This window comes from Bubalus kerabau, chromosome X (assembly GCF_029407905.1).
Source record: "Bubalus kerabau isolate K-KA32 ecotype Philippines breed swamp buffalo chromosome X, PCC_UOA_SB_1v2, whole genome shotgun sequence".
Taxonomy (NCBI): domain Eukaryota; kingdom Metazoa; phylum Chordata; class Mammalia; order Artiodactyla; family Bovidae; genus Bubalus; species Bubalus kerabau.
Genome location: NC_073647.1, coordinates 45,879,469 through 45,906,224, shown reverse-complemented (window position 1 = coordinate 45,906,224; position 26,756 = coordinate 45,879,469).

The window sequence follows — 26,756 nt, the reverse complement described above, 5'->3', positions numbered from 1 at the left end:
GTCTTGTTTTGCTGACTGTATAGAGCTTCTCCATCTTTGGCTGCAAACAATATAATCAATCTGATTTCGGTGTTGACCATCTGGTGATGTCCATGTGTAGAGTCTTTTCTTGTGTTGTTGGAAGAGGATGTTTGCTATGACCAGTGTGTTCTCTTTGCAAAATTCTATTAGCCTTTGAGCTGCTTCATTCCAAACTCCAGGGCCAAATTTTCCCGTTACTCCAGGTGTTTCTTGACTTCCTACTTTTGCATTCCAGTCCACTATAATGCAAAGGACATCTTTTTTGGGCGTTAGTTCTAAAAGGTCTTGTCTTCATAGAATGGTTCAACTTCAGCTTCTTCAGCCTTACTGGTTGGGGCATAGACTTGGATTACTGTGATATTGAATGGTTTGCCTTGGAAACGAACAGAGATCATTCTATCGTTTTTCAGACGGCATCCAAGTACTGCATTTTGGAGTCTTTTGTTGACCATGATAGCTACTCCATGTCTTCTAAGGGATTCCTGCCCACAGTAGTAGATATAATGGTCATCTGAGTTAAATTCACCCATTCCAGTCCATTTTACTTCACTGATTCCTAGAATGTTGACGTTCACTCCTGCCATCTCCTGTTTGACCACTTTCAATTTGCCTTGATTCATGGACCTAACATTCGAGGTTCCTATGCAATACTGCTCTGTATAGCATTGGACCTTTCTTCTGTCACCAGTCACATCCACAACTGGGTATTGTTTTTGCTTTGGTTCCATCCCTTTATTCTTTCTGGAGTTATTTCTCCACCAATCTCCAGTAGCATATTGGGCACCTACTGACCTGGGGAGTTCCACTTTCAGTATCGCATCATTTTACCTTTTCATACTGTTCTTGCAGATCTCAAAGCAAGAATACTGAAGTGGATTGCCCTTCCCTTCTCCAGTGGACCACATTCTGTCAGACCTCTCCACCATGACCCACCCAAATTGGGAGACCCCTCAGGGCATGGCTTAGTTTCATTGAGTTAGACAAGGCTGTGGTTCTAGTGTTATTAGATTGACTAGATTTCTGTAATTATCATTTCAGTGTGTCTGCCCTCTGATGCCCTCTTGCAACACCTACCTTCTAACTTGAGTTTCTCTTACCTTGGATGTGGGGTATCTCTTCACAGCTACTCAAGCAAAACACAGCCACTGCTCCTTACCTTGGATGAGGGGTATCTCCTCACTGCCACCACTCCTGACCTTGAAGATGGAGTAGATCCTCTAGGCCTTCCTGTGCCCATGCACCCACCACTCCTTGGATGTGGGGAATCAGTCCTGATTATCCACTAGAAGGACTGACGCTGAAGCTGAAACTCCAGTAATTTGTCCACCTGATGCAAAGAACTGACTCATTGGAAAAGATCCTGATGCTAAGAAGGAATGAAAGCCAGAGGAGAAGGGGATGACAGAGGATGAGATGGTTGGATGGCATCACAGATTCGATGGACTTGAGTTTCAGCAACTCTGGGAGTTGGTGATGGACAGGGAATCCTGGTGTGCTGCAGTCCATGGGGTTGCACAGAGTCGGACACAACTGAACAGATGAAATGAACTGATTGCAGTAGGGAGAATGCTTTGAACACAAGTTCTTAACATGTCTCAAAATGGAACAGAAAAAGATATTTCATTAACATGGAAGATAAGCAGGATGAGCAGCAACTGTGTGTCTGTGTGAGTTTGTGTGTGTGTGTGTGTGAGAGAGAGAGAGATGGGGAAAGACATGGTCATGAATGAACAGACAGCATGATGGAGCAGTTTGACAGGAAGTGTTTCTTTCTGTAGTGAGCTGATTCTTAGAATGAGCTGTTAAGTGAGCCAGAAATGTCTGACTCTTAGCGCTTGCTCAAGAGTGGGGAATGCTGAAGTTCAGAGGAGAGAAACTTGGCTAAAGTTTAGCCAAGCCAAGTCAGTGGGTATGTTATGGATGACTGTGAGCACTTGGCCAGTCTCTGCTGTTGTTTAAGAGAGGCCAAGTCAGCCCTTCGACAGTATGGTTGTTATCAAAATTGCAAGTCCATGTGCTTGATGCAGATAGAGGCCCATCAAAACTAAATGTTAGAGTTTGGAACAGGGAAAGGTTTATTACATTTGATACAAGGATGTGGGTGGCTCTTGCCCTAAGAACCCAAATTACTGCAAGTTTTCAGTAAGTATGTTTAAAAGCAAATGTTAGAGAGAGTTGTGGTAAGTTGTTGCTGACTTCTTGGTGGCACATCCTTTGTGCTTAAAGGTTAGGTCATGGTGAGGTAATGATGTTCCTATACATCTCTACCAGATGAATGTTATTTTCTGTCCTGACAAGAGAGGGCAAAGACTCAAGGCACAACTCTCACATTGAAATGTCCCATCCTGGTTAAGCAGAAACAGATTTCAGTTGGCAGCTCCTTCAGGGCAAGGTTCCCACAGTCTGCCCAGCTCTCATCCTTATTGGAGCCAGGCACCCAACCCAATAGGTCCTGTCTCCTCAGGCTGTCCAAATGAGGCGACCAGTTCTCACAGACTGAGACTCAGAAAGATGACCACTGCTAGAGGGTGCAGAGACAGGGATGTGGGAGAGGTTCACCGCTCCTCAAGGTCTGGGCCAAGGCTACAGGAGGGTCCCAGTGAGGGCTCTGGAGCACTACAGGATGTAGTACCCAGTCTATTTCCTGGGACCTCCAGCTCACCCACAGGCCCAAGGCAAGGTGATGTCCAGGCCCTCCAAAAGAAGGACTGAATCTGCCTCTTCTCTCACTTTCCAGCTGTTGACCACCACACCACCCTTATTTAATCACTTCCCCAATGGTCCCTCCTTGACAGTAACCTGGGGCAGAATCCACTGTGGTGCTGATCAATAGCTGAGCACAACAATGAATGGTTACTAATTGACAGTTGGCTGCTTGTGAATGGGGCCATCTGAGGCACCAAGCAAGGCTGAACTACACCTGTTGCCTAGGAACAGGGTGGGTTGAAATGAAGCACATCAATGGCTAACTGCATAGGGCTGTGCTCACTCTGCTCTGTTACACTGTAAATAGAATTAGAATCACTGAGTGGTTAAAGTTTGTCAAAGTAGTTCTCAAGGTGGGATGGCTTTGACGTTCTTGTTGGCTTTGAAATATTTGCTATAATATATGCAGCACATGCAATCATGTTACAGCTGTTGGAGGGGCATATAGATAAGCACTGCTGACTGGCATGCCTGGGAATACAATGAAAAGAATGATGTACAAAAGTTAAACAAGCATGTGAAATCAAAATCTGAGGTGGGAAAGGAGTCAATCAAAAAGATTAAAACACACTGGACCCAATGTATCCTTATAGAACAGAGCAGCTTGAACAAAGGCTCTGGCATAGTCAATAAAGCAGAAATAGATGTTTTTCTAGAACTCTCTTGCTTTTTCGATAACCCAGCAGGTGTTGGTAATTTGATCTCTGATTCCTCTGTCTTTTCTCAAACCAGCTTGAACATCTGGAAGTTCATGGTTCACATATTGCTGAAGCCTGGTTTGGAGAATTTTAAGAATTATTCTACTAGCATATGAGATGAGTGCAATTGTGCAGTAGTTTGAACCTCTGACCAAACGACTAAATAACAGATAAATAATTAACTAGGTACAGAGTCCAAAGAATTAGTAATAATAATGCTAACTGGACTAGAAAATAGAGAAGGCAATGGCAACCCACTCCATTAGTCTTGCCTGGAAATTCCCATGGATGGAGGAGCCTGGCGGGCTGCAGTCCATGGGGTCGCTAGGAATCAGACATGACTGAGTGACTGCACTTTCCCTTTTCACTTTCATGCATTGGAGAAGGAAATGGCAACCCACTCCAGTGTTCTTGCCTGGAGAATCCCAGGGACAGGGGAGCCTGGTGGTCTGCCGTCTATGGGGTCGCACAGAGTCGGACACGACTGAAACGACTTAGCAGCAGTAGCAGCAGCAGAACTAGAAAAAATAGGCAAACACCATGAAAATTCTAACAAGGAATCAGGAAATATAAAAAAGAACCAGACAGAGCTGAAGAATACATTAACAGAAATTAAAAACAAACAAGAATTAACAGCAGACCTGACAATAACACAGAGTGAATAATAATGGAAATCACCAATTCAAATAGCTAAAATAAATTCCCCCCCCCCAAAAAAAAAATGAGAAGAGTTTAAGTGACCTACAGATAACATTAAGCTTATCAGCATTCATATTATAGGTGTCTGAAAAGAACAAAAGAGAGAAAAGATGGTAAGTTGTATTTGATGAAATTATGGCTGAAAACTTCCCAAACCAGAAGATAGAACAGAAATCACACAGGGTACCAAACAAAATAAACCAAAACAAACCCACACTAAGATACAGTATAATTAAAATGGCAGGAGTTAGAAATAAAGAGAAGATTCTAAAGGCAGCAAGAAAAATCACAGAATCACATAAAAGGGAAACTCTGTAAGGCTATCTGCTAAAATTTGTATAGAAACCTTGCAGGCCAGAGTGAGTGGCATTATATATTGATATTTCAAGTGTTGAAAGAGAAATACCTACAACCTGAATATTTACCCAGTAAGATTATCATTCAGAATGGAAAGAGATAAAGTGCTTCTCAGACAAGCAAAAATTAAGAGTTCATCAATACTAAACTAACCCTGAAATAAATGTTAGAGGATCTTCTCTAAATAGAAAAGAAGAAAGAATTTGTGGGAGAGGGAGAATTCCACTAGTTAAGACACTAGCCAAGATATGAAAGCAAACCAAATGCTCATCAACAGATAAATGAAAAAAGAAGCAGTATTGTATACACAGCTACACACACACACACACACACACACACACACACACACACACACATAATGGGATATTACTCAGTCACAAAAAAGAATGAAAATTTGCTATTTGCAGCAATATGGATGGACTTGTGAGGAATTTTCCTTAGTAAAATAAGTCAAGTTAGAGAACGAGAAAGACAAATACTCTGTAATATCATCTGTATGTGGAATCTAAAAATGCAACAAACTAGTGAATGTTACAAAGAAGAAGCTGGCTTAAAACTCAACAGTCAAAAAATGAAGATCATGGCATCTGATCCCATCACTTCATGGCAAATAGATGGGGAAACAATGGAAACAGTGACAGAATTTATTTTCTTGGGCTCAAAATCACTGAATATGGTGTCTGCAGCCATGCAATTAAAAGACACATGCTCCTTGGAAGAAAAAAATAGAACAAACCTAGACAGCATATTAAAAAGCAGAGACATTACTTTGCCAACAAAGCTCCATATAGTCAAAGTTATGGTTTTTCCAGTAATCAGGTATGGATGCAAGAGTTGCAGCATAAAGAAAGCAGAGCACCAAAGAATTGATGGTTTTGAACTGTGGTGTTGAGGAAGACTCTTCAGAATCCCTTGGACAGCAAGGAGATCCCACTAGTCAATCCTAAGGGAAATCGGTCCTGAATATTCATTGGAAGGACTGAAGCTGAAGCTAAAGCTCTAGTACTTTGGCCAACTGATGCAAAGAACTGACTGATTGGAAAAGACCCTGATGCTGGAACGACTGAAGTCTGAGGAGAAAGGGACAACAGAGAATGAGATGGTTGATTGGCATCACCGACTTGATGGACATGAGTTTGAGCAATCTCTGGGAGTTGGTGATGGACAGGAAAGCCTGACGTGCTGCAGTCCATGGGGTTGCAAAGAGTCCAACACAACTGAGTGACTGAACTGAACTGATAGTGATAGGGAGAATACTTTGACCACAAGTTCTTCACATGTCTCAAAATAGAACAGAAAAACATGTTTCTTTTACATGGAAGGATAACCAGGGCAAGCAGGAACTCCGTGTGTGTGTGTGCGTGTGTGTGTGTGTGTGTGTGTGTGTGATGGGACAAGTGATGGGAATGGATGAGCAGACAGTATGATGGAGCAGTTTAACAGGAAATCTTTCCCTCTGTAGTGAGATGATTCTCAGAATGAGCTGTTAAGGGAGACAGAAATTTCTGAATCTTAGTGCTTGCCCAAGACTGGGGAAAAGCTGAAGTTCAGAAAAGAGAAGCTTGGCTAAAGATGAGTCAAGCCAAGTCAGTGGGTATTTTATGGATAACTGTGAGCATTTCGCCAGTCTCTTTGCCATTACTTTGCACACGTTACTTTACTTTTTCATTACTTTGCCAACAGTGGTTCATCTAGTCAAAGCTATGATTTTTCCAGTTGTCATGTATGGATGTGAGAGTTGGACTGTAAAGAAAGCTGAGTGCCAAAGAATTGATGCTTTTGAACTGTGGTGTTGGAGAAGACTTGAGGGTCTCTTGGACTGCAAGGAGATCCAACCAGTCCATCCTAAAGGAAATCAGTCATGAATATTCATTGGAAGGACTGATGCTGAAGCTGAAACTGCAATAATTTGGCCACCTTATGCAAAGACCTGACTCATTTGAAAAGACACTGATGGTGGGAAATACTGAAGCCAGGAGGAGAAGCAGATGACAGGGGATGAGATGGTTGGATGGCATCACCGATTCAATGGACCTGAGTTTGAGTAAGCTCTGGGAGCTGGTGATGGACAGGGAAGCCTGGCGTGCTGCAGTCCATGGTGTTGCAAAGAGTCAGAGACAACTGAGAGACTGAACTGAACTGGCCAGTCTCTGCTGTTATTTAAGAGAGGCAAAGTCTGTCCTTAGACACAATTGTTGTTACTGAAATCACAAGTCCATGTGCCTGACACAGAATGAGACCCATGAAAACTAAACAGTAGAGTTTGGAACAGGGAAAGGTTTATTACAGATGCATACACAGAGCAGGGTGGCTCATGCCCTAAGAACCCAAAGTTTCAGCAAGTCCCTTTAAAAGCAAATGTGAGAGTGGGGTGTAGTTAGTTGTTGAAGACTTCTTGGTGTCAGATCCTTTGTTCTCAAGGTCAGGTCATGGTCAGGTAATGATGTTCCTGTAAATCTCTACCAGATGAATGTTATTCTCTGTCTTAACAAGGAAGGGAAGTCTCAAGCCACAGCTTTCACCCAGCAACATCCCAGTCCTGGTTAAGAGGAATCAGATCTCAGTCAGCAGGTCTTTCAGGACCACTTCCCACATTCTGCCTAGCTATCATGTCTGACAGATCCAGGCACCCTACCCAATAGGTCCTCAGTCTCCTCAGACCATCCAAATGGGGAGATCAGTTCTCAAAGACTGAGACCCAGAAAGATGGCCACTGCTAGTAGGTTGCAGAGACTGGGATGGGGGAGAGTTCACTGCTCCTCAAGGCGTAGGCCAAGGCTAGTGGAGGGCCTTAGTGAGGGCTCTGGAACACTACAGGTTGTAGTCTTCAGTCTGTTCCCTGGGCCCTCCAGCTCACCCACTGACCCAAGGTTGGGTGATCTCCAGCCCCTCTAGAAGAATGCCTGAATCTGCCTCTTTTCTCACTCTTCATCAGATGACCACCACACCACCCTTGACTTAATCACTTCCCCAATGGTCCCTCATTGACAGTAACTGTGGGCAGGGTGCACTGTGATGCTGATCAATAGCTGAGCAGGACAACGAATGGCCACTCACTGACAATTTCTGCTTGTGGATGGGGCTCTCTGAGGCACCAAGCAATGGTTCAGCAAGACCTGTTGCCTAGTAACAGGGTGGCGAGATATGAGGCACAACAATGGCTTTCTTCTGAGGACTGTGCTCATCCTGCTCTGTTACATTGTGAATACAATAAGAATCACGTTGAGGTTAAGGTCTATCAAAGTAGTTTTCAAGGTGGGCTGGCCTTCACATTCTTGTTGGCTTTGAAATATTAGCTATAATATCTGCTGAGCATGTGGTCAAGTGACAGTTGTTGGAGAGGCTTAGAGATAATCACTGGTGACAGGTATGCTTGGGAATAAAATGAAAATAATGAAGAGCAAAAGTTAAATAAGTGTGTGAAACCATAATCTGAGGTTGGAAAGGAGTTAATCAAAAAGATTCCAGCACACTGGACGCAAAGAGTCCTTATGTAACAGAGCAGCATGAGCACATCCTTTAGAAGTGAAGTGAAGTGAAGTGAAATCACTCAGTCGAGTCTGAGTCTTGGTGACCCCATGGACTGTAGCCTACCAGGCTCCTCCATCCATGGGATTTTTCAGGCAAGAATACTGGAGTGGGTTGCCATTTCCTCTCCCAGGGATCTTCCCGACCCAGGGATTGAACCCAGGTCTCCCACATTGTAGGCAGACGCTTTACCGTCTGAGCCACCAGGGAAGTAGCCAAAGTAGCCACTGCTGTGCCTTATTACTCTGCATCCTGTTACTAGGCAACAGGTCTTTCTTAGCCATTGGTCAGTGGTTCCATGGGCCCCACCCACAAGCAACCAACTATCAATGAGGTACCTACTGGTACTTGTCCTCCTCAGCTGTTGGTCAGCACCGCAGTGGGCCCTACCTACTGATAACTGTCAATGAGGGACCATAGGGAAAGTGATTCAGTCAAGAGTCAGTCGTGTGAGGTGACTGGTGGTGAGCTGACTCTTGCCGTTGACCAACTTACAATTTATTACAATAATGAGGATACATTACTGGTAGTGGGGCAAGTTGAAGTTTCCTACTCAATATGAGAGTTAAAACATCCCCAAAAATTTTAGTGGTGGAGACTTTTGAGACTTTCTTTGCTCTGATGAGTAATCTTATGGAGACTGTGTATTGACCTTGGGGCAACAGACTGAGGATTCACCAAGTGTGCGGGTCTCTAAAGCTCATCAGAGTAGATAAAACATCCAACCTGTTCTTCATTCGTTTTTTCCACTGTGCATGCCTGTTCTTAAGTGCCTTATGCCCTTCAAGAAACCTGAACAGGCAGAGGGTGGTCTAGAGATGAAGTGACTAGAGGACTCTGAAAGGCTGAAGTGGGATGGAAAGGGTTTGGCAGAGGTTCATAGAGGGATGGAGGAGGCAGTAGTGTTTTATGGTGACACATAAATCAAAGGATAAAGGGAATTGAAGGGAAATTTGAAGGTGATGAGAAGAAGGAAGGAGGAGAAGGTGCAGGGAGATGGGAAGGGGTAGGTATTTGGTAAGTTAGTAGGCAGAGAGCCCATGTTTCTGAGGCCACTGGAATTCTAAATTGTCTTTAGCAAAAACTTTTGCCAGCTTTTAAAGAGTTTGAATTCAATTAAGGTCACAGTGGTAGAGCAGAGAAAGAAAAGGGAGCAAACAGAATAGAGTAAGGATTTACCCACAGGATTTCAGTCAGGAGGTTGATGGGCCTCCTAGGGTAAAGCAGTTGGAGATTAATTCCCTATTGAATTAAACTCCAAGAGGATAATAGGAAGACAATTAAGGGAGGAGGCTGGGCCCTGCCCAGACCACATATCTCTCATTCCTGGAGAAATCAAGAGACCTCCCTTTGCCACACACACACAGAAAAGACTCCTTGCAGGCTGAAAGGGGAACAATGTCAAGGGATGCTGTCTCTACCCAGATGCCTTTTTGGTAAAATCCACTTGGTTAAGAGATGTGTGCACACACATGAGAGGATCCTAACATATACCAAAATGGACTGTGAACCAGGCAAATCAGAATGATTGGCCCAAAGAAAACCCAGAAGATATGCCTCATAAAAGTAATTCAAACTACCATGAGGGCACAAACTCAGGAACTCTCCCTCTGTGTCTGCCTTTGTGCCTATCCATACGTACTCTTTGCTTTTCCTGTTAATAAATACTTTACTTGTCTTACTACTTTTTGTCTTTATGGGAATTCTTTTCTTCAAAGCCTAAGGGCCAGGCGCTTGTCACTGACCACTGATCTAGTGGCTAGGATCTGGTACTCTCACATCTGTAACCCGGCCTCAATCTCTAGCTGGGAACCAAAGCCCCACTTCAAGTTATTGCAGGCCCAGACTACCAGAGATCAGATTTATTAATCAAATCAGAGATAAGACCTTAAAGGAGACTGGAAAATGTCCTGCTCGATTATTCCTTTGTACAGTCCCTGTCTGAAGTGCCAAAAATATTTCCTCCCCCAATTCCCATTAGGTGAGTCAAGGAAAACTACTATAGTCTTCATACTGAAGAGTAGGGAAAGTTTCCTGCTCAAGAGTTAAGGAATGAGTCCCCACTCAAAATGCCAGAGAAAAACTTCTTTATTCAAAAGAATCAAAATAACTCCTTATTATGCTATAACAGACTTGACTTCCAGAGCACTGCTTGGATTCCCAAATTCATGAACAAGAGAGTTCAAAGGATCTGCAAGGTGCAGTTAGTTATCTGGGCAGGAATGACAGAGTCCCATATGGAAAGTCCAATCCTGATCCAACTCCTGGCTATATGAAACTCAAATTAAAAAAAAATCCAGACTTAAGTCAGAAAGACTTCAATCAAAAAGACCATTGCAATAGGGAAAGTCCACTGACCACAAAATCTGCAGGCACCTCAAAATCAAACAGAAAAGCATTTTTTAAAAAATAGAGGGGTAAGTAGGGCTAGCAGGAATTTTGCTGGAGTGTGAGGGGATTGTGGGGGTGAGAAGGCAGTGTGAGTAGGGCAGTTTAACAGGAAATGTTTGTCTTGTGGACAGCCAGCAGTGAGTTGCATCTTAGTGCTTGCTTAAGCTTGAGGGTGAGCCAAAATGTGGGGTTTGTGGAGAGAAGCCTGAATAACATTTGGTCAAACCTGTGGATGAAAACTTGTCTGCCACATCAGTAAACAAAGGATGCAGCAGCCATTAGGCCAGCAGCCAACCTCTCCCAACCCTGTGGATTCAAGAGGAAGAAAAGCATGATTCTGGCCCTAGATAGTTAAGATGCATATCAAAAGAATGATTTCAATGACTTCAATGAGCCCAGACTCTTGCATCTTCCTATACACAGAAAAGTGCTACATTTATTAACTTGAGATGTCTGGTTTTCTTTAATTAACAGTCATTTTTTGATGTTCTGGCTACCTAGATTTCATTGCACAACTCCCATATATCCTGGCTCCTCCCTTACCTCTTTGGAGCAGTCCCTTAGAGCCATCTCTGAGGATGTCTCCGGGGCTTAAATCCTCAGTTTTGTCCAGCAAATAAAACATAATTCTCAACTTTTACGTTGTGCATTTTTTAGTAGACAAACCAATGGGTAAGTTCTGAGTAATTGTGTGAGCCATTACCATTTTGAAAAATCTTTCTGAATTCCCACTTTGCCTCTCTCTTCATGTTGGTAATGAAGAGGAAAAATAAAAATTTTACATAACCTCCTGCTTGTTCTGCCTCTGTAACTCAGCTTGCTCCTTGCAAAGTCTGGATCACGTGGGTCATGTAGTCTCAGAAAGTGGGGACTTTCAGTGCTAGGAACTGGAATTTATCTCACTCACCCTTGTCCTGCTCTTTGCAATCGCCCAGCTGCTGTGAACCTACTTAATCATGCCTGTCCAGGTCAGGCATCCCCCTCCCCATCTTGACCACTGTTCCCACGCACATGAAACCCCTTAGTTTAAACCATCCTGTTAACAGGCAGTGTTGCCCACTATAGTCTGTCTATAAAAACCCTATAACCCCTTTGTTCAGGGCTCAGAGCTGGAGTGCTAACTCCTCTGGGCCTGCCAGCATAATAAATCTGAGTTCTCCAACTCTCCAAGTGTGGTGCTTGGTTTCTCGATTACTGCTTTCTGAAACAGTATTGCTCAGTGAGCTCAAGAATGATAAAAACATCAACTTTAGAAAGTCAAATCCTCAGGATAGCCAAGTTTCCAGTGTAACCATGACAGCTTGAGTCTCAGGCTTCCCTGGTCAAACTTCAATGAGATCCTAACCTTTTCAAATATCACAGACATGTTTACCCACAGCTCTTTGTGCTACTGTCTTAGAATAACTACATAATGATGATCCATAGCTTTAAATAAGCAGCTATTTCACAGCTGTTTTTCTGAGATAATCTCAGTTCCCTACACAACACAGACACTGTCACTAAAATTTCAGGGGGAATTATAATCACTTTCCAGCAAGGGAATGAGATCATGGTGTCCCCAACTTTTACTCAGGGCTCAAATGGCTGCTTTCCATACCTGTTGACTGTGACCGGTCTAGCCATTGTCCCCACAGGAAATGGCACTTGGTAAGTCACTTTTTTTTTTTTTTTTTTGGTAAGTCACTTTTTTTTCTCAGATAGTTCTCATATTCCTAAAAAGAACTGTATCTAGATACAACAGTATCGCTCGCTGGTGTGTGACACAGTTTACAATTATACAGGGGAGATTTTATTTTTTGATGGAAGCAGAGGCAGGAGCCGCCCTTGTCTACCAGCTTCAGGATGACATGGCATGCCTCCATGGACAAACAACCTCACCTGCCAATTCAGCAAACAAAGGATGTTTTGGCCAGCCAGTCAGCAGCCGCTGAAACCGTCCCTGAAGGTGCCCTGAAGGGCCCGGGGTGGGGAACACCATGATTCTGGCCCTAGATAGCTGAGATGAACATCAAAGGAATGATTTCCATGAGCCCAGGCTTTGAATCTTTCCATAGAAAGAAAAGCGCTAAATTGCTCAACCAGGGATGTTCGTTTTGTGCTTAGCAGTAACATTTTCTTCTTCCATTAGATGTTTTCTTTTTTCCCACCAAAAACTCCTATATACCCTGGCTCCTCCCTTGGAGAAGGAAATGGCAAGCCACTCCAGTACTCTTGCCTGGAAAATCCCATGGACAGAGAAGCCTGGTAGACTACAGTCCATGGGATCGCAAAGATTCGGACACAACTGAGCGACTTCACTTTCACTTTCACTTTCACTTTCACAGCCCTCTGAGAGGTTGTTTCCTGGGCTCTGGTACAGTCCAAACATAACTCACAACTTCTAGGTTGTGGTTTTTCTTCAGTCTACACCTCCTCCATATTCACCACCAGGGTCCTGTCTGAAGTCTTTCTGCACTGACTGAAAATCCTGAACGTCACAAAACTCTCACCCTTAGGATTATGCATATTGGTCTGTGACCTCCAGACCAAAGGCCTCTGCCTGGCACTGTGGGAACTACATCACCCAGAAGGGGCTGCACCTGAGCATAGTTGAACCAATGAGGAGGCAGGGGAGGGAGGTTTCCGTGCCTTACAGGGGCCACTTCAGGGCTGGGCTTCTGGCCGGGTATTCCGGGCGGTTACTTTATCTGTTCTTGGCTTGGTCCCAGGGCTTAGAGGTTCCCAAGCAGTGTCACAGCCAAGGTGGCGGAAGAGAAAGCATGGTCCTCACTGCACAGAGGCGGGTCTGAGGCTTGGCAGCGTTGCTGCCCCCGTCCTCAGTCCCAGACTGAGAACTACAAAGCCCGGTTCACTGCCCTTGTCACCTGCCTCTGCTGGCTCTGGTGGCAGCCTCTGCGCTGATGGACCTGCACAGGTGGGTGCTGCCATTCCCAGATCATCACCCAAATACTAAAGCCCCTAGATTAAAGTGCCTGCCCAGGGCACTGAAGTGCAGGCGACCATGTCCAGGACAGAGCAGTGCTCGTGATTGATGTCCCCTCCTGACAGCCAGTGAGAAAAGATGTGGGACAGCTGCAAGCAGAGGGACCAGCATGTGCAAAGGCTGAGTCCGGGGCATCTGGCAAACCTAAGATCCCTGTGCCGTCTGCAAGGAACTGAGCATGAGGGGAGGAGTCACATCTGGAACCTTCATTCCTAGGGCTTTGCAGGCCCTGGGGAGTTGTGACCAGAAAAGGGACACAATCTGGGTTACTATTTTCAAAGTTCCCCAAGGGTTGCTCAGGGAAGATAGGGAGGTGGAGGGAGCAGTGATGAAATTGGAGGCAGGGGAACCAAAGAGGAGGCTGCTGGCAGTTTGGCTGGGCCAGGCCAGAGTGATGGCAGGGAGGAGAGCCAAGCCTTCAGGGTTCCCTGCTATATCAGATACTGTGAAGGAAGAAGGAAGGGAGTGAAGGATCATCCTAAGATTGTTTTCTATTTGTTTCTTTTTCTTTCTCTTCCTTTATTTTTTCCCCTGAACTTCTGGGAGAATGGAGATGGAGAAGTTGGGTGGAGGGAGCTGGTTGTGCGTTGGAGGAAGGTCAGAGGTTGTTGACTTTTGGTTGGGGTGATTCTGAGATGTTCAAAATTGTCTGTTTCTGTGTGTGTCATATAGACATCTGGACAAGCATGTCTGCAGTTTTAGCAGGGGTCTAGGCTGGAGATATTCAGAGAACTTTAGATGTGGACCTGGGCACAGCTAGGGGATCAGATTTAGGGGAGGGAATCTTAAGGTTATTTCAAGTGGGCCTGAAGTGACAGAGGGAGGGGCTGAAGGTTAGATACCTCAGGTGAGCAGCCCCAAAACTGCCAAGAGGAGGGAGGGGCCCTCATTCCCAGTGCTGCTGGCTGTTACCTGAGGGAAGAGAGGCCCATGTGCATCAGGAGCCAGAGCTAGGGAATGGCCTATGTTCATTGCCGTGTGGACTCAGCAAGACGTTGAATCTACTCCCTGGGAACAAGAGAAGCATCAGCCAGGCCAGACCAGTGTATCAGCTCCTCCACCACAACAAGTCCCTTGGCAGGAGGAGTGATCCAGTGTTCTGATGGAAATTTCCTTGAGCAGACTGACTAAAACAGCTAGCTTCCCACTGGCCTGTTCAGACCCATTCTCCAGAATTTACTTATGAAATAATTGCTTCTTTAAGCATTTCTCTAAAGAAAAAACACACAAAAGATATTTAAAGCTTATGGATTTAACTAGTTAAATGTAGGCAAATTCTTACTAACAGTTGGAAAAGTTACCGTACCTATAAACATTTAAATAAAATCAAAAGTCTGAAATACCACATTCATTTAAATGCTTAAAAGCAAGAAAGCCATTTTCAAAGGTTCATTACCTTATTTACACCAAAAACATTCACCAAAGTGCTAATCCTGTGGAAAATAAAAGCTGATATTTAGCACTTGCCATGTATATGTTTCAAACCAGTAACAGCCCTGTAAGATGGGTACTATTTTTATACCCATTAGACAGAGGAGGACTTTGAGGCACAGTCCTCAAAGAGGACTGAGAGGTTGAGTCCTTATGCAAGTTCATGCAGCTGTAATCTGAAGCCAAGTGCCCCTTTGGATGTAAACGTACACCAGTCTCAGTCATCTCGTTTACTCTCACCGCAGCCCTGATGGCCATCAGTATTTACCCCTCCCTACTTTTTTTTTTTTCATTAGTTGTCCACATGGCTTCATCCTTCACTTTGTTCCAGGCTCACTCCAATGTCCCCTCCTTGGAGAAGCCTTCCTTGGTTCAGTTCAGTTACTCAGTCATGTTTGACTCTTTGAGACCCCATGGACTGCAGCACCACAGGCTTCCCTGTCCTTCACCATCTCCCAGAGCTTACTCAAACTCACATCCATTGAGTCGGTAATGCCATCCAACCATCTCATTCTCTGTCATCCCCTTCTCCTCCTGCCTTCAATCATTCCCAGCATCAGGGTCTTTTCAAATGAATCAGGTCTTCACATAAGGTGGCCAAAGTATTGGAGTTTCAGCTTCAGCATCTGCCCTTAAAATGAACATTTAGGACTGATATCCTTTAGGATTGACTGGTTGGATCTCCTTACAGTCCGAGGGACTCTCAAGAGTCTTCTCCAACAACACAGTTCAAAAGCATCAATTCTTCGGCACTCAGCTTTCTTTATAGTCCAACTCTCACATCCATACATGACTACTGAAAAAACCATAGCTTTGACTAGACAGATCTTTGTCGGCAAAGCAATGTCTCTGCTTTTTAACATGCTGTCTAGGTTGTTCTTTCAAGGAGCAAGTGTCTTTTAATTTCATGGCTGCAGGCACCATATGCAGTGATTTTGGAGGCCAAGAAAATAAAGGCTGTCACTGTTTCCATTGTTTCCCCATCTATTTGCCATGAAGTGATGGGACAGCATGTCATGATCTTAGTTTTCTCAATGTTGAGTTTTAAGCCAACTTCTTCATTCTCCTCTTTCACTTTCATCAAGAGGTTCTTTAGTTCTTCTTCGCTTTCTGCCAAAAGGGTGGTGTCATCTGCATATCTGAGGTTATTGATATTTCTTCTGGCAGTCTTGATTCCAGTTTGTGCTTCACCCAGCCCTACATTTCTCATGATTACCCTGGTTACCCTGCAGAAAATTGCCCCCCAGTCTTTCCTGCCTTATTCTTATTCTGTTGTCATCAGGATTCTCTTGGTGATTTGCTGAGTTCCTATGGGTGATCTGTCTCTGACTCTGGAGTGTGAGCTCCTATTCAGGAAGAGCATGGTCTGAACCAGGTGCTCAGTCAGTAATTGATGCTGTGTCCTGGGGAACCACCTCTGACCACGCCTCCTTCTCTTCTCCCCTTGCCCTCTGCCTCCCAGGCATATAGAGCTGAATGTGCCAAGCTCTTCCCCTCATCCCAGCCTTTGCCATTGGAGTTCTCTTCACCTGGGACACCATCACCAGATCTCACACTGGAACCCTCTCACATTCTTCCAGGCTCTGTTCAAATGTCACCTCTTTGAAGAGAGTTCTAGCTAAAATAGCCCCTGTTCCACCTGCCCTCATTTTGGAATTTTGTGTGTGTGTGACTGTGTGTGTGTGTGCAGGGAATTTGGCATGACAAAAGCAAAAATGCAGGTTTAGTTGTGCTTGTTCAGGTTACTGAGGGAGTAAATAGGGAAAATATTAATAACAAAAAAAAAAAAAAAACCTTAAAGTTGGCCTTCATTGTGCTTAACCACAATCACAGAAAACTAACTAATCTGATCACATGGACCATAAGCTTGTCTAACTCAATGAAACTATGAGCCATGTGGTGAAGGGCCACCCAAGATGAACGGGTCATGGAGGAGAGTTCTGACAAAACATGATCCACTGGAGAAGGGAATGGCAAACTACTTCAGTATTCTTGCCTTGAGAACCCCATCAACAGTATGAAAAGGCAAAAAGATAGGATACTGAAAGATGAGCTCCCCAGGTCAGTAGGTGCCCAATATGCTACTGGAAATCAGTGGAGAAATAACCCCAGAAATAATGAAGAGATGGAGCCAAAGGAAAAATAACACCCAGTTGTGGATGTGACTGGTGATAGAAGCAAAATCCGATGATGTAAAGAACAATATTGCATAGGAACCTGGAATGTTAGGTGCATGAATCAAGGCAAATAGAAAGTGGTCAAACAGATGGCAAGACTGAACACCGACATTTTAGGAATCCATGAACTAAAATGGATTGGAATGGGTGAATTTACCTCAGATGACCATTATATCTACTATTGTGGGCAAGAATCCCTTAGAAGAAATGGAGTAGCCATCATAGTCAACAAAAGCGTCTGAAATGCAGTACTTGGATGCAATCTCAAAAATGACAGAATGATCTCGGTTCGTTTCCAAGGCAAACCATTCAGTATCACAGTAATCCAAGTCAATATGCCATGACTGGTATGCTGAAAAAGTTGAAGTTGAATGGTTCTATAAAGACCTACGGGACCTTCTAGAACTAATACCCAAAAAAGATGTCCTTTTCATTATAGGGGAAGGAATGCAAAGGTAGGAAGTCAAGAAATACCTGGAATAATGGGCAAATTTGGCCTTGGAGTACAGGATGAAGCAGGGCAAAGGCTAGTAGAGTTTTGCCAAGAGAATATACTGGTCATAGCAAACACCCTCTTCCAACAACACAAGAGAAGACTCTACATATGGACATCACCAGATATCAATACCAGAATCAGACTGATTACATTCTTTGCAGTAAAGATGGAGAAGCTCTATATAGTCAGCAAAAACAAGACTGGGAGCTGACTGTGGCTCAAATCATGAATTCCTGATAGCCATATTAAGACTTAAATTGAAGAAAGTAGGGAAAACCACTAGACCATTCAGATGTGACCTAAATCAAATTCCTTACGATTATACAGTGGAAGTGACAAATAGATTCAAGGGATTAGATCTGATAGATAGAGTGCCCGAAGAACTATGGACTGAGATTCATGACATTGTACAGGAGACAGGGATCAAGACCATCCCAAGAAAAAAAAATGCAAAAAGGCAAAATGATTGTCTGGGAGGGCTTACAAATAGCTATGAAAAGAAGAGAAGTGAAAGGCAAAGGAGAAAAGGAAAGATACATCTATTTGAATGCAGAGTTCCAAAGAACAGCAAGGAGAGTTAAGAAAGCATTCTTCAGTGATCAGTGCAAATAAATAGACAAAAACAATAAAATGTGAACAACTAGAGATCTCTTCAACAAAATTACAGATTGCCAGGGAACTTTTCATGCAAAGATGGGCACAATAAGGGACAGAAATAGAATGGACCTAACAGAAGCAGAAGATATTAAGAAGAGGTGCAAGAATACACAGAAGAACTAAACAAAAAAAAAAGATATTCACAAACCAGATAATCACGATGGTGTGATCACTCAGCTAGAGCCAGACATTCTGGAATGTGAAGTCTAGTGGGCCTTAGGAAGCATCACTACAAGCAAAGCTAGTGGAGTTGATGGAATCCCAGTCGAGCTATTTTAAATCCTAAAGGATGATGCTGTGAAAGTGCTACACTCAATATGCTAGCAAATTTGGAAAACTCAGCAGTGGCCATAGGACTGGAAAATGTCAGTTTTCATTTCAATCCCTAAGGAAGACAATGCCAAAGAATGCTCAAACTACCACACAATTGTGCTCGTCTCATGCGATAGTGATGCTCAAAATTCTCCAAGCCAGGCTTCAATGGTACATGAACCATGAACTTCCAGATGTTCAAGATGGATTTAGAAAAGGCAGAGGAACCAGAGATCAAATTACCAACATCCTCTGGATCATCGCAAAAGCAAGAGAGTTCCAGAAAGCGATGTACTTCTGCTTTATTGAATATTCCAAAGCCTTTGACTGTGTGGATCATAACAAACTGTGGAAAATTCTTCAAGAGATTGGAATACCAGACCACCTGACCTGCCTCCTGAGAAATCTGTATGCAGGTCAGGAAGCAACAGTTAGAACTAGACATGGGACAACAGACTGGTTCCAAATCAGGAAAGGAGTACATCAAGGTTGTATATTGTCACTCTGCTTATTTAATTTATATGCAGAGTACATCATGAGAAATCCTGGACTGGATGAAGCACAAGCTGGAATCAAGTTTTCTTGGAGAAATATCAATAACCTGAGATATGTAGATGGCACCACACTTATGGCAGAAATTGAAGAAGAACTAAAGAGCCTCTTGATGAAAGTGAAAGAGGACAGTGAAAAAGTTGACTTAAAACTCAACACTCAGAAAACTAAAATCATGGTATCTGGTCCCATCACTTCATGGCATATAGATGGGGAAAAGTGGAAACAGTGGCTGACTTTATTTTCAGGGGCTCCAAAATCACTGCATATGGTGACTGCAGCCATGAAATTAAAAGATACTTGCTCCCTGGAAGAAAAGCTACGGCAAACCTAGACAGCATATCTAAAAGCAGAGACATTACTGTGCCAACAAAGTCCATCTAGTCAGAGTTATGCTTTCCAGTTATCACGTATGGATGTAAGAGATGGACTATAAAGAAACCTGAGCACGGAAGAATTGATGCTTTTGAACTGCAGTGTTGGAGAAGACTCTTGAGAGTCCCTTGGAAGCAAGAAGATCCCAAGCAGTACATTGTAAAGGAAATCAGTGCTGAATATTCATTGGAAGGACTGATGTTGAAGCTGAAATTCCAATACTTTGTTTATCTGATATGAAGAACTGGCTCCTTTAAGAAGACCCTGACCCTGGGAAAGATTGAAAGCAGGAGAAGAAGGGGATGATAGAGGATGAGATGGTTGGATGGCATCAGCGACTCAATGGAAATTTGAGTCAACTCGGGAGTTGGTGATGGACAGGAAGCCTGTCGTGCTGCAGTCCATTGGGTTGCAAAGAGTCGGACATGACTGAGCGACTGAAGTGAGTGTATTATGCACCAAGGTACAATGACTTCCTTGCTTAACTCTCATCTCCTTAGGATTAGTTTTTCTTATCATCCTTACTTTACAGAACAGAAACTTTGAGTCTTAGAAAAGTTACCTGTTGAAGGTCACACAGCTCTTCATTGGGAGAAATTCAAAATCATATGTAAGTCAACAGAGCCTCCACTCTAACCATGATAATACCCACTGTGGGCTGGGGAGGCCTAAGGGCAACACTTAAAGTCAACTTTGCAGGCCGGGTTTGGGCCTAGGAATGAGGATGGTATAGGGGGCCTTCCAGGCAAAGAGTACCACATGGGGAAAGTCAGGGATATGTATTGTTTGAGGAGGCAGAAGAGAGCCTGTGCGGGTTGCTGAATGGAGTTTAACTGCTCCCTCCATCTGCTGAGATGTGTCTCTGAAGGTGGATTGTGAGATGGTGTCCTGGATATTCATCCCACCCTTTGGTGCTGGCAGAGGATGGGGGTTACACACACTGGCTCTGAACCAGAGAGACCTGTCTGAGTTCAGATCACTGCTTATTTGACACCTGACTCTGTTTGACTTCTGGTTGACTGTCCCTTAGCCTCAGCACACTGACTGTGACATTGGCATGCTGACAGTGTTGGCCTCATGGGCAATCCAAGTACAAAAACTCGCACCAAGCACTGGAAGACTTGTGCTGGGTATCCCAGGGTTCACTTGATAACCATTGTCTCTTTCACACTCACAGCAACCTGGCAGTGGGAACGATTAGGGTATTGATGATGAAATCACTGCTCAGAGAAATGAAGTGATGTCCCCAAGGCCTCACAGCTGGCAAGGGTCAGGTTGAAGAAGCTGTGTTCAGACTTAGGAGTCTGGCTCCAGTGCTGGGGACATGTCATCAGTTGGATGTGGCACAGAAAGTGCTCAGCACGGAGCCAGGCCCCTAGGAGGTACACACCCCCGTGGGATTCAGAGCTAGGATCCTTCTAGATTGTTCCAGTGACTGAGTGACAGACTCTAGCCTCATTCTGTTAGCCACAAGGGTGACATCCCTGCCCCTCTTTGACTTTCTAGGGATCAGTGACCTTTGAGGATATGGCCATATCCTTCATTTCAAGTTCCTGGCCTAGAAGACCTAGCCCCAAGGACCCCATAGCAGGAGGTGATGCTGCAGAGCTGGAGGACCTGCTTTGACTGGGTAGGTCCTCCTCCACACCTTCTGAAGGAACCCGCAGCCTCCTCCACTCTGCCTCATGCTCCAGACGGGTTGGCTCTCCCTCCTCCCTATAGTTCCTGGCCTGTTTGGCTCTCACATCCTGCCTGGTCTCCCTGTGTCTCTACCACGGACTGGTGGGGCTAGAATCAAGTCCCCTTCAAAATGATTCAAAACAAAGGCAGGATTTATTACTAGTAGAAGGAATAGGGTACAGTGCAGTATATTCCAGAAACCAAGGGCCAAATGTCTAGCTGGGCCCAGGAAAGACTGAAACCAAGAACTGAATGGAACAGTGATCTGCCTTGGCCTTGAGGTCTATCATTAGGGCTTCTCTCTGGGTCACTCGTGGTACTCTTAGGTGGGTGGCTCTTTCTCCTGCAGTGAATTTGATGCAGGATTTGGTTATCCAAGTTCTAACTCTGAGGCCCCTGGATTTCTTGCCTCCACTTTTTTACTAGTTCATGAAATGCCCATGAGCTCTGGCAGTCACCATATTAGCCACTCGCACTGGCCCCTATTTTCCCAGGAGTGAATCCTCCCACTCACTGTCCTTCATCTCTATAGCCCACTTTCTCCAAGGCTGCTGGCCTCATGCCAGGCTCTGAGCTGTTTCCTCCTTGTGTAGCATTCAGGAGCCTGGGCTTTGCAGCCATGCTGCCTGGTGCCCAATCCCAGCTCTGCCATTCATGAGCTCTGTGACTCTGGACAAGTGACTTAACCTCCCTGTGCCTTAGTTACCTCATTGGTAAAATGGGGTAATATGTTATCTACTTCACATGGCTGTTGCCAGGGCTAATAAATTAATGTATGAAAAGGCTTAGAGCACAGCCTGATGTTCACTGACTGCAGATGGACAGTTCTGATCCCTATTGCAATAATCATCAACTATGATTGATGTTGTCATCATGCCTGGACTTGGTACCTTCCGAAGCCATGTTGTGTAGTTGTGTGGATCAACATCACAGAGGCCAGCCACAGCCATACCTGGGCTCGCATCTGGACTCGGGCACTCATCATCTCTGGACATGCCTTGTTGACAAATCAGTTCATGCCCCTGAGCCTCTGTGTCTTCATTCATGAAATGGTGCCTATCCCAGCACCTGTTTCCTGAGAAAAACCAGGAAAATCATTTCATACAGGGCCTACAGCAAGAAGGACCTATGCAAGTCTTGGCTCAATGACTCAGTGATTCATACCTTGTTCTGAAATGATGAGACTCCATGTGTTAGCCATGTAACTTCTCCAGATGAGTCCACAATTGGAACTAAGGTTAATGAATGCACCGAAGGTACAGCACACAGTCCCTGAGATGTGGTAGCAACTCATAATGTTCATTTTGCTGCCACTAGGATTGGAATTCCCATGGCAGCGTGGCCAGGGAAACACGTGAAACTGTCTTGGCCTCGGTTTCCTCATCTGTGACTGGGACAATAGCAGCACTGGCCTGGTAGTGTATTATATAAATTACAATCAGTTCCTATTTGTATAGCTCTTAGGGAAGACCTGGACACATAGCAAGGACTGTCTACATTTGTGTTAAGTAAGACAAAGGAATACATCCCACGTTTTCCCACCCAACCTCTAGTGGTCTTTTAGCCAGGAATTGGCCAGGCTAAGAACTGAACAGAAACCTGATGGCTCCCTTATCCCAGGTGGCCACGTGGTTCCCCCTGACAGAGCCCCATCCCTGGGCCTCAATGTCCAGACAGTCTCTCCCAGGAGTCAGAACTTCCTCTTCCCTAGAATAACAGGTACGTGTCAGCATAGGGATTTAGTTCTCCACCTCCTGCTTTCCTGAATGTGACTCTGGTCTGGGAAACCCCTATAGTTTGGTGAGGATGAACACGTGGATGGCAACCAGCCTGTGCCACTCATCATTCATGGAACATCACCTCTGAGCCTCTTTTTCCTCATCTAGAAGATGGAATGATTCAGGCTGAGGTGAGCATTATCTTATAAAGCACTTTTCACCAGGCCTGATTCACTGTAAAATAACATGAACACCTCATTGAGTGTCCTGTTGGGGGTTAATCCCCTTTCCACCTTCCTTATACCTTCTCCCAAGTTTTATTGTCCCCCATGGCTCTCAACACTTTCTAATAGACTTTAAAATTCACCAACTTATTTTTATTGCTTTGTTCCTTCATGGAATGTACATTCCAGAAACCCAGGGCCTTAGTTTGCTTTGGTTGCTGTCAGGAACACTGTCATGAGTGAATGAATGGGCTGTGAGTCCTCCTATCTCTCCTGTTACTGCACTATGGAGTCCTCAAGACTCACCCCTGCCAGCACTGGTCAAGATGCACATGCAGCAGCAGCAGCCCAACTCAGTTTGCTCTGGAAAGCTCTCTTTACCATATTAAATGACAAAGAAGGAAGAGAGGTAGACAATAAGGAGCAAGAAATGCACGTGTGACTTCTTTCTGACTTCTCTGCCATGCCTTTGAAGACTTATCACTGGTTATTTGACAGTATGGTATGCAAATAATGACCCCGAGATGTGCACATGCCTTAACCCCTGGAACCTGTGAATAAGTTGTTACAACAGAAGATCAAGGATGCAGATGGCTGATCATAAAATAGAGAGGTTATCCTGGCTTATTTCGGTGGTGCCAGGGTAATCACAAGGATCCTTAAAAATGGAAGTGAGCAGCAGAAGAGTCAATGTCAGGGTGATGTCATGTGAGATAGACTCCACTGGCCATTGCTGGCTCTGAAGATGAAGGAAAGGGGACATGAGCCAAAGAATCAGGCGACTAAGAGAAGCCAGAAAAGTCAAGAAAACAGATTCTCCCTTATAGCCTTCAGAAAGGAACACAGCCATGCTGACACCTTGGTTTTAGCCCTGTGATGCCTGTGTTGGGCTTCTGACATACAGAATTGTTTGATAATAAGTTTGTGTTCTTTTAAGCCACTAATGTTGTGGTAATATGTTACAGCAACAAAAGGAAACTAATACAGATAGCAGGGGGTAGGGGTGGTTGGGAGAGGAAAGACCATCTTCCCTCTTATGTCTTTTATAATCATTCACTGCCATCCAGTGTCAGACGTTGTAAGTTGAAGGCAGCTCCACAAACATGTACTGAAAGACCTCATTCCTTGAAAATGTTGCCTCTACCCTTGAGTAAGACCCGGGTTCAATCCTGGGTGAGGAAGATCTCCTGGAGAAGGAAATGGCAACCCACTCCAGTATTCTTGCCTGGAAAATTCCATGGATGGAGGATCTGGAAGGCTACAGTCCATGGGGTCGCAAAAAGTCGGACACGACTCAGTGACTTCACTCACTCACTCACTCACCCTTGAGTGGCATACGTCTTTGTTTGAAGGCTTGACTTATGAAATATTTGAAACTTATGACAAATCAGATACTAAATATAGTATCTTGTGCAATTATTTCATTATAAACATGGAGTTAATGATCTATAGACAAAAGAGCACACTGTTTTTGCACCACTTAAAACTGTTTAGGGCTTTGATAAAAAAAAAAAATTATCAGTGTGGCTGGAGTGCCCAGCACTCTCACTTTCTTTTGGTCCTAGTCCATTGTCTGCTTATTGTTAATGTTCCGTGTGTAATGCAGATGATGGTATAGCTGTGTGGGCTCCCCTGTTGAGTCCCAGTCCTTTCCTCCAGTAAGTGTTTCCTCAGCTTCCTTAGCCCTTGGTAGAGGAGCTTTTGAAGCCCACCTCAGCAGCTATTTAGGGTTGGAATTAGAACTAGAAGAAAATCTAAAACACAGCCGAGTTAAACTCATGATTAAATTAGAGAAACAAATATGGAGAAGAAATCTCATTATTTTATCTGATAAAAGATTGTATGAAGTGTTGCTGTCGAGTGACTACAATTTTAAGAGGCGGCCAGGGTGAACACAGACAGGAGTATGTGGGTTTCACAGTTATCACTGGTGCCTTATCCCCACGCTGCTGTCAGTGTGTTTTGGAATTCCTTCTTCGCGATTATGCTGAGGCTGGTTTTCAGAGCACATGAGACAGATACTCAGGGTTACCTCAGGTTAAAAAATTTCATGCCTAGTAAACAAAATTAGAAGTGAAAATGGAGAAATCACAACAGATAACACAGAAATACAAAGGATCATAAGAGACTACTATCAGCAACTATATGGGAATCAAATGGACAACTTGGAAGAAATGGATGAATTCTTATTAAAGTATGACCTTCCAAATTGAACCAGGAAGAAATAGAAAATCTTAACAGACCCAGCACAAGTGCAGAAATCAGAACTGTAATAAAAAATCTTCAACAAACAAAAGCCCAGGACGAGACAGCTGCACAGGTGAATTCTACCAAAAATTTAGAGAAGAGCTAATACTTATCCTACAAAAACTCTTCCAGAAAATTCCAGAGGAAGATAAACTGCCAAATTCATTCTACCATCACCCTAATACCAAAGCCAAAGATGCCACAAAAAAAGAAAACTACAGGCCAATATCACCGATGAACATAGGTGCAAAAATCCTCAACAAAATTCTAGCAAACAGAATTCAAAAACATATTAAAAAGATGAAACTTGTCATGACCAAGTGGGATTTATCCCAGGGATAGGAGAATTCTTCAAACTTCGCAAGTCAATCAATGTGATACACCATATTAACATATTGAAAGATAAAATCCATATGATTATCTCAATAGATGCAGAGAAAGCCTTTGACAAAATTCAACATCGATTTATGATAAAAAAACTCTCCAGAAAGCAGGAATAGAAGGAACATACCTCAACATAATAAAAAAGCCATATATGACAGACACACAGCAAACATTATCCTCAATGGTGAAAAATTGAAAGCATTTCTCATAAAGTCAGGAACAAGACAGGGATGCCCACTCTCACCACTACTATTCAACATAGTTTTGGAAGTCTTAGCCACAGCAATCAGAGCAGAAAAAGAAATAAAAGGAATCTAGATTGGAAAATAAGAAGTAAGCTCTCACTGTTTGCAGATGACATGATCCTCTACATAGAAAACCCTAAAGACTCCACCAGAAAATTACTAGAGCTAATCAATGAATATAGTAAAGTTGCAGGATATAAAATCAACACACAGAAATCCCTTGCATTCCTATACACTAACAATGATAAAACAGAAAGAGAAATTAAGGAAAAAATTCCATTCACCATTGCAATGAAAATAATGAAATACTTAGGAATAAATCTACCTAAAGAAGCAAGAGCTTATATAGTTTATATATATAGTTTTATTATAAACTATATATAGTTTATTATATAAAGTTTATATATATAGTTTTCTATATATAGAAAACTATAAAACACTGATGAAAGAAATCAAAGATGACACAAATAGATGGAGAAATATATCCTGTTCAAGGATCAGAAGAATCACTATAGTGAAAATGACTCTACTATACAAAGCAATCTATAGATGTAATCCGTATCAAGCTACCAATGGTATTTTTCAAAGAACCAAAACAAATAATTTCACAATTTGTATGGAAATACAAAAAACCTCGAATAGCCAAAGCTATCTTGAGAAAGAAGAATGGAACTGGAGGAATCACCCTGCCTGACTTCAGACTAGGCTACAAAGCTACAGTCATCAAGACAGTATGGTAACAGCACAAAGACAGAAATATAGATCGATGGATCAAAATAGAGAGCCCAGAGATAAATCCATGCACCTACGGACACCTTATCTTTGACAAAGGAGGCAAGAATATACAATGGATTAAAGACAATCTCTTTAACAAT